We start from the raw sequence: 12,835 nt of genomic DNA, 5'->3' as shown, positions 1-12,835 counted from the left end.
TCACACCTGCATGCACACCACCATCAGCCAGTACGTCCATCACCAGCACACCCACCAGAACACTCCGCACACGTGCAGTCACCACCCCCACTGCCATTTACACGTCCCCTGTGTCCTCTCCCAGTGTGTCTGTCACCCCCTCTTCCAAACCACACAAACGCAGGCAGCCACCCACCCAACAGCCATCCACCTCACGACAGCCTCCGTCACAAGCACCTGCACCCAAAGACACCACACTTGACTCTCCTACAACCACATCCTCTTCCTCCACTCCCATACCCACTGCACCTACCCTTCCCACTGCTCCTAAGAAGTTTTTCCTCTCCAAAATTAACCTCTTTGCATCACCTGACCCACCCCCTCCATCTCGTAAGAGTCCAAACAGCACCTCAGCCACCACAAGCCCTGCACCTACAAGGACCATAGTCCAGGGCTATTGGAGTCCACCAGCTTCTAGGGCAGCAACATCGGCCAGCAGCAAGGGGACAGCCAGCCCACCCCCTGGGAAAAAAACTAAAAAAGGGAAGGGGCGAGAGGCCAGAGACGGCAGCCCCCAAAGGCACTACCCTGGCACCGTCACCTGGCACATCCACAAAGGGAGGCAAGGGCCCCAGAGAATCGGCGAAGGAGGGCAAGGGCAGCAGGGCGGACAAGTCCGGCAGCAGGCGAGCTGCCCAGGAGGGCCCCACCAGCCCCATTTCGGGTGTGAAGGAGGACACCCACGGGCCCAGGACTCCAGCACAGGAGGGCCCCGCAAGCGAACGGTCGGATGGCGACTGAGCGGAAAATATTGTCCCGATCTGGTTCCCTGGGAACACATGTCAAGCACCGCTGGACAGGGCCCCGCCGTGACAAGCACCGCTGAACAGGGCCCCGCGTGACAAGCACCACTGAACAGGGCCCCGCCGTGACAAGCACCGCTGAACAGGGCCCCGCCGTGACAAGCACCGCCGAACTGGGCCCTTCAAGACAAGCACCGCTGAACAGGGCCCCGCCGTGACAAGCACCGCCGAACTGGGCCCCTCAAGACAAGCACCGCTGAACAGGGCCCCGCCGTGACAAGCACCGCCGAACTGGGCCCCGCCGTGACAAGCACCGCTGAACAGGGCCCCGCCGTGACAAGCACCGCTGAACTGGGCCCCGCCGTGACAAGCACCGCTGAACAGGGCCCCGCCGTGACAGGCACCGCCGAACTGGGCCCTTCAAGACAAGCACCGCTGAACAGGGCCCCGCCGTGACAAGCACCGCTGAACTGGGCCCTTCAAGACAAGCACTGCTGAACAGGGCCCCACCGTGACAAGCACCGCCGAACTGGGCCCCGCCGTGACAAGCACCGCTGAACAGGGCCCCGCCGTGACAAGCACCGTTGAACTGGGCCCTTCAAGACAAGCACCGCTGAACAGGGCCACGCCGTGACAAGCACTGCCGAACTGGGCCCCGCCGTGACAAGCACCGCCGAACTGGGCCCTTCAAGACAAGCACCGCTGAACAGGGCCCCGCCGTGACAAGCACCGCCGAACTGGGCCCCGCCGTGACAAGCACCGCCGAACTGGGCCCTTCAAGACAAGCACCGCTGAACAGGGCCCCGCCGTGACAAGCACCGCCGAACTGGGCCCCGCCGTGACAAGCACCGCTGAACAGGGCCCCACCGTGACAAGCACCGCCGAACTGGGCCCTTCAAGACAAGCACCGCTGAACAGGGCCCTGCCGTGACAAGCACCGCCGAACTGGGCCCTTCAAGACAAGCACTGCTGGACAGGGCCCCGCCGTGACAAGCACCGCTGAACAGGGCCCCGCCGTGACAAGCACCGCCGAACTGGGCCCCGCCGTGACAAGCACCGCCGAACTGGGCCCTTCAAGACAAGCACCGCTGAACAGGGCCCTTCCTGTCAAGCACCGCTCCGCTGGGCCCTTCCTGTCACACACCGCTCCGCTGGGCCCTGCCTGTCAAGCACCGCTCCGCTGGGCCCTTCATCTCAAGCACCGCTCCGCTGGGCCCTTCATCTCAAGCACCGCTCCGCTGGGCCCTTCATCTCAAGCACCGCTCCGCTGGGCCCTTCCTGTCAAGCACCGCTCCGCTGGGCCCTTCCTGTCAAGCATCGCTCCGCTGGGCCCTTCCTGTCAAGCACCGCTCCGCTGGGCCCTTCCTGTCAAGCACCGCACCGCTGGGCTCCGCCGTCTCTGAACTGCTCCGCTGGGCCCTTTCTGTCAAGCTCCGCTGGGCCCTTCCTGTCAAGCACCGCTCTGCTGGGCCCTTCATCTCAAGCACCGCTCCGCTGGGCCCTTCCTGTCAAGCACCGCTCCGCTGGGCACCGCCGTCTCTGAACTGCTCCGCTCGGCCCTTCCTGTCAAGCACCGCTCCGCTGGGCCCTTCATCTCAAGCACCGCTCCGCTGGGCCCTTCCTGTCAAGCACCGCTCCGCTGGGCCCTTCCTGTCAAGCACCGCTGCCCATTGGCAGAGCCGGATCTGTGTCGGCCAGGGCTTCACGAAGCACTCTGGGCACCATGCCTCCTCCAGAACCAGTGGAATCTGTAATCCACTTGATGGACTGTGGCTTTGCACTCCCCAGGATGGTACAGTGGGCAACCCACCCACTGTAGAGACTTGTGAGACTGTGGCTTTGCACTCCCCAGGATGGTACAGTGGGCATGGAGGCCCCTCGTGGATCTGGCGTCGTGGACTCAACAGGCTGAGGTGCCCCCCCTTCCATTCCCCCTGAGGTGCCTGTAGTTTTACTATCTGATGCCCCTGCAGTGTTCTCTCCAATGGAATCGGGTCTTGTGTGTGGGCTTTGCCCATGTGTTTAGGCCCATTGGCCCACGAACAATGGATGATAGCCAATATGGGCCGGACTTTTGACCTATGTATATATTGTTCATGATGTAATATATTTTATTTATATATTTCATATTTCACTTAACTTCAATTATGCTATAATATACTTCATTTTTAATGATCATTTTATTTTGTCTTTGCATTCTTCCGGGGGGTTTGGGGGGTGTCACTCTGACTTGTTGCTCTGCATTGATGTGTGTGTTGTAGTGGGTGAGGGTGGGGGTGGGTGTGTGGCGTATGTGTGTCCCCGTAATTTTTTGCCTCCCCCCTCCCCTGTGTCGTAGGTGCAGTACTCCCCGTTGTCGTCTGCGCCGGCGTTCGTGCTCCTGGTAGAGGAGCAGGAAGACAATGGCTGGGAGGATGTGTAGTTCTGGTTCCATGCTGTCCAGATTCCTCGTGGAGTGTGTAGAGGTGAGCGTTTTCCCGTTCGTAGTCTGTTTCTGCCGTGTTTTTATCGGCGGGGCTCCCGCCCCGGAAAAGGTGGCGGATTGGTGAGTTGTGATAGGGTGGGCGGTACATTGTCTGCCGCCTGTCTGTTGGCGGTGACCGCCGCGCTGCTTGTCTGTACCGCCGTGGCGGTCGGAGTGTTAAAGTGGCGGGCTGTGTTGGCGGTTCCCGCCAGGGTCGGAATTCCATTTTCTTGGCCGCCTGCCTGTTTGCGGGTTGGCCGCCGCTTTTACACCGTCCGCCAGGGTTGGAATGACCCCCATAATGTGCTACAGGTGAACATTGAGCAACTAATATGCGCAGTGGTGAAACACAAAGTCATTGGTCAAACAAAATTAATAGCATCACATTCCACCCTATGACCAATGAATTTTTGTTTCACATATCTCTTGTTTAAAAAAAAAAAAAAAAACTTCAGCACAAACAAACAAAAAAACATTGTAAGCAAATCAGATTTGAATGATCAAAGCATCCCTGTAAAGCAATGGAAGTGGATTAAACACATTGATCTCATAACCTTTCACATCAGATACATCTACACAGAAAAGACTGAAACTTTTATACTCTGAATGAGATGATAGTGTCTCTAAAATAGCAATTTGATGTAGCATGAGTACTACTCATGTAAAGGTGCACGGTCCACCTGAAAGGTTTGCTGGAAAGTAAGTGAAAGTCAGAGTTCCATACGAAAAAAAACACAGACAATTAACTGTTAAGGTTGCTTAGTTCCAGTGGAAGAATGTAATCAAACAAGTTGAACTTGAACTGAAGGCGCCATTTGCGCAAAATGGATCCATGGTGCTTGTGCTGTACTCAGTCAGGTTCAGGTTGGGGGTTCGGTCCCTTCCCCGACCCCACACGCACACACCCGAAGGGGGACCACACAGCACACTCAGGGACAGTGGCGAAACGTGGTAGGATCTGCAAAAGAAAAAAGTATGACTTTTCTTGCAAATAACATTTGTCATTTGAAATGTACCCTTCCTCTTTCTTTCCCTGTTTTATAATCAGCAAGACGTTTTTGGGGACCTTTGTTATATTCTCTGCAGGTTCTGGAGGGTCACTTGGGGCTTTAACCCACACCTCAGCACAGAGGTTTTTATCTGCTGCACCACAGCTTCCCTTTTCTTGCACTGTCAGAAGGGCTGGGGCAGACTCATTCTTTACCAAACCTCCATTCACTGCACTTTTGACAAGTTGGGCCATTCTGTCTCCAATTTGTATGAATAAATCAGATTATTTTCTAGTTATCAGCATAATTTCGATTTCTCCTTGGTAATCTGCAGCAATCACTTCTGTTCTGGTAACTTTCCTCTCCCCAACTGCTCTGTGACTGCTTGCATGACAGATTGCTTTTGTGCGTGCTGCACAGTTTTTATCAAATCTAGGGGAATGTGCATCCCTCTCATCTCTGCCCACCTGTAAGTGTCTTTTTCTCCCAGCTGTTCACATTTCTGGTGCACCCACTTAGCCATCCCCACTAAGTCAGAATTCTGGGTGAACACTTCTCTCTCTGAATTTTTCTCTTTAACATCTGCAAGGGAATTGAACCAGTTATGCACAAGCCATGTGGAAAACCAAACAGCTAAACCATTGGCAATGAACCAAGAATCAGTGTAAAAATGACACATCTCACGCAGCTCTTGCTTTAAAATCTGACACACATTGTACAACGCTGTTCCTTCTCCTGTGCCAGAAAACAACATTTCAGTCAATGAATCATTAGTTAAACAAACATGCTTTTTATCCTCAGTGGACACGAATTCAAATGGTGCACTCAATTTCACTGGTGACTCTTTTACCTGTGGTACTCTAGCCCTGTCTTGCAGGTACCAGATCCAGTGTATAATCCTAGCTAGGGGCACTCTTTTCTTCCCCTGTTCCTGATTTACATGTACATCAGTGTTTCCCTCTTGCACTGCGCAGAAACCTAAAGTCTGAATTATTTCATTTGCCAAATCACAAACGCGCAGCTGCATATAATTTTTCCCAGTGACCATATACCAAAGTGTTAGGATTTCACTCAGATGAGGGCTATTCTGTTTCCAAAAATCAAACAAGCTAATGAAACTCGGTGTCTCTTGCTTAATGCAAACAGTAAGAAACTTTAAAATCTTTCGTTTTACTTCATTTTGCAACGGTAACTCGTAAATCACATTCTGAGCTCCGTTGTCGTTCTCCGTGTTATCAGTTAAGGAATGCACTTTGACTGCCAAAAAACCTGGCTCACACGAAGGCTCAGAGTAGCTCGAAGCTGTCTTAACCCCCTCATTACTGGAATGGGAAAAGACAGATTCTTCTAAAACAGCATTTTTATACATTTCAGCATTATCTTGCATTAATGTATTCTGGCTAATCTGCTCACGTAAATTCTTATTTTCATATTCTAACTGCCTACATTTCTCCTGCATTTCTCTGTAAGCAGATAAAAGTATCCAAACCTTTCTGTCAACAACAAAAGGATCATCATTGCTTCCAAAAGGCACATTTTCTAAATACGCTTCTTCACAACAAAAAAACATGTTTCTCACAGCACCATCAGGCAGTTTAACTACACATGCATTTTCAAACATGGTCTGCCGTGCTTCTGTAATTCTCCAAACAACAAAAAACAATTACACTTTTAAATTGTGCACGTAGAAATCTCTAATTCGACACTGCCCCACTTCTGGTACCAAAATGTTCTGCTTTCCTACTTATCTCGTATCAGAGCTTACAGAACATATCTGGAATGCACTTATGAGTTCAAAGAAGACCTTTATTGTTGTTAATTCTTCCCCACCCACAAGTTCGTGAGAGACGAATTAATAGATTTCAAGCACACGTTCAAATGAGTAAAAGTATCGCAGCAATGAAAACAAAATATATCACAGCACTTCTCAGTTGCAATGTACACAGCAGGTTATATTTATAAGATATTGATAAGATATTGAATGCAAAGCAAAACAAATACTTCACCGTGTGAGAAACTATTTACAGCTTCATCTTTCTGGGGTCTGCAAGTTGATGACTCCGGTCAACTGCGAGAAAGAGATTATCTAACGGGAGACTGGCAACTGGCACCAAGTTCCAGCCCGAAGTCAAGCAGATTTGAATCTAAATCTCTGAAGCCCGAGTCATCCTTACAAAAGCGTGCCCCCTCCTCTCAGACTCTGGAAAACTACGCAAGCCTTTGGAGACTGGCCAGATCTCCTAGACTTCTCCTCTTCCCAAGCCTGAGCAGAAAGGAAAACACCAAATGTACTCTCTCTTATCATGTCTAGTCTGCGGTGCGAAGAAAACAGCTTGGTTCATCTTGTGGAAAAACACAGCTTGGAAAAATACAGCTTGGATTCTCAACTGCAACGTCTAACTCCACGTTAAAGGCAATAGGCAGCTAACGTAAATATCAAATGTAATGTCTAATGTCATGTCAAAGCCAATAGGCAGCTGAGCTGAATACAAAATGTGATGTCTCATATCATGTCAAAGCCAATAGGCAGCTGAACTGAATACAAAGTGTAATGTCTAATATCATGTCAAAGCCAATAGGCAGCTAAGCTGAATATAATGTCTAATATGTCAAAGCCAATAGGCAGAATACAGAATGTAATGGCTAATGCAATGTCAAAGCCAATAGGCAGCTAAACTGAATACAGAAAGTAATGGCTAATGCCATGTCAAAGCCAATAGGCAGCTAAACTGAACAAAACATATAGGGGGTGATTCTAACTTTGGCGGGCGGCGGAGGCCGCCCGCCAAAGTTCCCCCAACAGAATACCGCTACGCGGTCAGAAGACTGCCGCGGTTATTCTGTGTTTCCCGCAGGGCTGGCGGGCGACCGCCAGAAGGCCGCCCGCCAGCCCAGCGGGAAACCCCTTCCCACGAGGAAGCCGGCTCCGAATGGAGCTGGCGGAGTGGGAAGGGTGCGACGGGTGCAGTAGCACCCGTCGCGATTTTCAGTGTCTGCAATGCAGACACTGAAAATCTTTTAGGGGCCCTCTTACGGGGGCCCCTGCAGTGCCCATGCCATTGCCATGGGCACTGCAGGGGCCCCCAGGGGCCCCAGGACACCCCTCACCGCCATCCTGTTGACCGCCAGGAACAGGATGGCGGTGAGGGGGTCGGAATGCCCATGGCGGCGCAGCAAGCTGCGCCGCCATGGAGGATTCCTCAGGGCAGCGGAAAACCGGCGGGAGACCGCCGGTTTTCCGTTTCTGACCGCAGCTGTACCACCACGGTCAGAATGCCCTTGGGAGCACCGCCAGCCTGTTGGCGGTGCTCCCGCGGTCCCCGGCCCTGGCGGTCAATGACCGCCAGAGTCGGAATGACCGCCATAATGTGCTACTGGTGAACATTGAGCAACTAATATGCGCAGTGGTGAAACACAAAGTCATTGGTCAAACAAAATTAATAGCATCACAGTAGCCTGAGCCTTCTCAAAGTGGCAACAAGAGTGGGGGATAATAGACTCCTGGAGAAGGCAAAATCCCATGGGTAGGGATTATTCTTTTAAATTCCAGCATATATGATTTGCACGTCCGCTTGGATGCTATACTATGCTCCCCAGCTATATGTTCTCAAGTACATACAATAGAATATCTGACTAGCACCCTGTCAGATCACAATCAACTTTTACTCTGTCTTAGATGGGGAGAAAAGCATCCCAGCATTCCTACGTGGCGATTGTGCCCAGAAACCCTGGAGGACCCAGTATTCTGAACTGCGAGAGGCATGGCTATAACTCAATATTTTGAAGCAAACATTGGCACAGCAGTGTAGCCGGCTATCCGGCTGCGCGGACCCCATGTGAGAAAAACGCTGTTCGAGCGGCCGCGTGAACAGCGTCTCTGGTTGCCCTGACGACCGGGGGGCCGGCGTCGGAAACGTAAACCCGGATTTCCGGGCTCTGAGGGGCATGAAAAGGGACGACGGGCGAAACGCGGGGAAGGAGAACGCCGACGGAGGAACCGCTGAGACGGAGCGAGAGACTGAGGAGGAATCAACGAAGCAACTCCAGACGAGCGCAGAAGATTCTGATCGCGGCAGAGACCCGGGAAACTGGAGAACCCAGGAACCGACTAAAGAAACAACAAAGCTCCGCCACGTCCCAGGAGGGGCGTGGCTCTCTAAGGTACGGTCCCTTCTGAGGGACAAACAGTTATTTCACCTAGGAAGGGACGAGAGGAGGGGAGGCCAGAGGGAGGGAGAGGGGAATTGAGGAGAGGGAGGAGTGGAACGGGCGGAAAAGACTAGTTTTAGGAGAATAGTTAAATTAAGAGAACAGCACTGTGGGTGAGCAAACAACACTAGAACTGAGACCCTAATAATTTCGGACCCGGCACCAAGGGTGACCACCTCACACCCTACCACTCATTATTTCCCACATATACACCCGGGTCTCTCTCTCTCTTTTCCTCTTTTCCTCTTTCTCTTTCTCTCTCCCCTTTTGTCCCTAACCTTCTATACGACTCCTGTAGAGGATAAATACCCCGACTTACCCTCCTTTTCCTTCTTTTTCGGTACGCCGGGAGATACATCCAAGGATCTTCGCCAGTCAAGCAGGAAACTGAAAAAGGGACAAAGGGACAAAGGGAGAAACTGACCTGAGACAGCACCAGGATATTTACCATCACAATAATTGTAACATATAAATAAACACTTTTGTCACTTACCTGAGTCTCTGAGTCCTTCGGTCACCAACCCACGTCACATTGGTGTCAGAAGTGGGATAGATTATTTTTTTTCCCACTCATTGGTGACACGAAGGAAACCAAGAATAATGGGGGAGAAACCTACCTTAGAGGACATGATCCAACAGCTGGCTGAGGGACAAAGACACCTCCAACTAGTGTGGGAAGCGCACCAGAGGGAGGCAAAAGAGGATCGGGAAGCCTTACAGAGTGCACTGAAAAGCCAGGCTACCATCATGGCCAATAATCAACTAGTGCATGAGACCGCTTTGCAGAAGTTAACAGACATCATCGCGGCAAGTAAGGTACACCCCAATGTCCCCAGCTCAGTCCTCCAAAAATTCCAGGAAGGGGAAGATCCAGACGCATTCTTTACGAACTTTGAGCGTGTGGCTTCCTCTGCACAATGGCCAGAAGAACGATGGGGACAGTACATCGCCCCCTTGTTAACCGGCATTCTGCAAACAGCCTACCAAGCTGCTAACCCAGGAGGTACTACCCCCTATAAAGACATTAAAAAAAGTATACTAGAAAGAGTGGGTCGCGATTCCGATTATTATAGATTAAAATTCCGGAAAGTCAAATGGGGACAGGCAGAGGACCCCCAGACTTTTTACTTCAGAGTGAAAGATCTCGGGCTTAAATGGCTAGGACCCTTGGGGACAGAAAGGGAGGACGTCATTAAAGCCGTAATTCTGTAACAGTACCTGGAATCTCTCCCCTCCTCCACCAGGGGATGGATAAGACAACACCCTAATGTGAACACCGACATGGCAATAGATCTAGCCTGTGCCTACCATAGATCCGTTGATTTTAAGAACCCCAATCTTAAGTCGACAAACAAACCCCTTTTGGTACCCTATAAACCCTCTATACGAAATTACCCAGGAGAGACCGGGCAAAGTCGCAGCGGAGACAATCCTCCAATGCAACAGCCCCAGTGTTACAGCTGTGGGGAGTGGGGTCATATAGCTAGAGCATGTCCACGGAAGGGAGATAGAGGAGAACCGATGGAAATAGGGGTTACCCGTGGAAGGGTTTTATGCACAGGGTCAGGTGCGCCTAAGTACAAACGATCTATTAGACTAAATGGTCGGGTTGTCTTAGCCCTTATAGACTCAGGCTGTAGTCAATCAGTGGTGCGAGCCGACATACTGAGTACCTCCAGCCCATCCACTAGTCAATGGGTATCCATTTGTTGCATTCACGGCGACAAGAATAAGTATCCCTTGGAACTGGTTCAAATAGAATGGGAAGAATACCAAGATCTCGTACCAGTGGGGGTCATGGAAAGACTGGTGGAAGAGTGTATTCTGGGCACGGATTACATCAGGTTCCCCGAAATCTTAGAGAAGGTTAAGGCCCAACCATTAATTGAGAACTGGTGGGAAGAAGCACCCTTCCATAACTCCTCTATAGAAAACAAACCATATAGAAAGAAATTGTCAAAACGGGAGAAAAGACAAGTAAAACTAAATTTCCTGACTTCGGCGCAAGAGAAAAACACAGGAAAAGAGGTGGCCAACCTCACCTCGTTTTCACCATCATTTAAAGCATGTCAGCGAGAAGACCCAACCCTACAACATGCGTGGAAAACCGCCAAGACCACATCCACTAATGAGGTGGGTCCCTACTTCCTGGTACAAAACAATCTTTTATATAGGGTCCTAAAATTCGGTGGTATCGAGAAGAAACAGTTAGTGGTCCCGGAACCGTATCGAATACAGATCCTCTTCCTCGCACACAATCAACCAGGGGGAGGGCACTATAGACGTGAAAAAACGGAAGAATACTTATTAAGACGATTTTATTGGCCAGGAATCTATGGCCAACTCAGGAGATATTGTGCACAGTGTCCCCGGTGCCAATTAATTGACCCTGGTCCTCATAGGAAAGCCCCACTGCAACCCCTGCCTATTATCGACATACCTTTTTCCCGGGTCGTGATGGATTTGGTGGGACCTCTCCTCCCTTCCACCAAAGGATACACCTATATATTGGTATTAGTCGATTATGCCACAAGGTATCCAGAAGCCATTCCCCTTTCCAGCATGACCACTAAGGCTGTGGCCCAAGCAATGATCACCTTCTTTGCACGAGTGGGGTTTCCTCTGGAAATCCTAACGGATCAGGGAACTCCTTTTATGTCAGCTCTAATGAAACATATCTGTAAAACACTCGGGATAAAACTGTTAAAAACTTCAGTTTATCACCCCCAAACGGACGGCCTAGTTGAACGATATAACCGCACCATCAAAACTCTACTTTGAAAAACAGTATCGGAGACAGGGAGGGATTGGGACCAAAAACTTCCGCTTGTACTTTATGCAATAAGAACACACGAACAAGCATCAACGGGGCATAGCCCGTTTGAACTGGTCTTCGGGCGACAACCCCGCAATCTCGTAGATATGGCAGCTGAACACTGGGAGGAAGAGGGCAAAGAGGAGCGACCTCTTCTCGAATATGTGTACAAATTAAAAACCCAGCTTCAGTCGGTATGGGAGGACGTCCGCAAACAACTAGAAAAAGCCCAATGCAACCAAAAAGAATACTATGATCGAGGAGCAAAACCCCGCTCTTTTCAAGCACAAGGCAGGGTCCTAATATTAAGACCCTGTTCTGAAAACAAATTGCTGGCTCAGTGGCAAGGTCCATATACCATCATCCGACCCGTATCCCCAGTCACTTACTTAATTGAACTCTCTAGACATCCCAGAAAAACCCAAATATATCATGTTAACTTACTAAAAAAATGGGAAGAACCCCATGAAACCACCCATATGGAAGCCTCGGGATTTTTGGTAACTCCGGGAGCCTCCTTAGGAATAGAATTTCCTCCCCCAAATATGGAGGTCACAGAAGAAAATCCACCACTTAATCCAAACCTTACACAAAGCCAAAAATCTGAACTTCTCAGATTAGTAAATTCATTTCGGGAATTCTTTTCCAAAAATCCCGGAAGAACCAGTATAGTACAGCACCACATTAGGAGCCCGGAGGGACAAACAGTAAAATTAAGACCATATTGAATACCCGAGGCTCGCAGACATCTTATTGAAGAAGAAGTACAAAAGATGCTTAACTTACATGTTATGGAACCGTCTTCCAGTCCATGGTGCTCCCCTGTCGTTATAGTACCTAAGCCTGACGGATCTATTCGTTTTTGTATTGATTTCCGCAAATTGAACGAAATATCGCTTTTTGATACTTATCCGATACCCCGAGTTGATGATTTGTTAGAAAATCTGGGAAAAGCCAGATACATGTCAACCTTAGACCTCACTAAGGGATATTGGCAGATTCCACTCGCACCCGAAGACAAAGAGAAAACAGCCTTTGCCACTCAGTCAGGCCTATATCATTTTACAGTCCTTCCCTTCGGCCTTCACGGGGCTCCTGCAACCTTCCAGTGCTTAATGGATCATTTATTAAAACCCTACCATTCGTTTTCTGCAGCCTACCTAGATGATATTGTTATATTCAGTAGTACGTGGGAGGAACATTTAGATCACCTACATACCATCTTCCAGGCCCTATATCAAGCCTGGCTCACTGCCAATCCTAAGAAATGCAGTCTCGGTAACAATAAAATTTCATATCTGGGGTATTTTATTGGAGAGGGCCAACTACGTCCCCAAAAGAATAAGGTGGAGGCCATACTCCAGGTTCCTACACCCACTACGAAAAAGGGTTTACGCTCCTTTTTGGGTCTCGTAGGGTATTATCGCCACTTCATTCCGCAATATTCCACCTTGGCCGCCCCCCTCACTGATCTCCTAAAAAAACAATTCCCTACAAAATTGCCTCCCTTCTCCTCAGTTCAGTCACGTAGTTTCCACCTCCTAAAAACCGCCCTCACCTCGGAACCAGTGTTGAG

The sequence above is a fragment of the Pleurodeles waltl genome, chromosome 3_1 (genome assembly GCF_031143425.1).
Source record: "Pleurodeles waltl isolate 20211129_DDA chromosome 3_1, aPleWal1.hap1.20221129, whole genome shotgun sequence".
Lineage (NCBI taxonomy): Eukaryota > Metazoa > Chordata > Amphibia > Caudata > Salamandridae > Pleurodeles > Pleurodeles waltl.
This window is presented reverse-complemented; position numbering follows the sequence as displayed.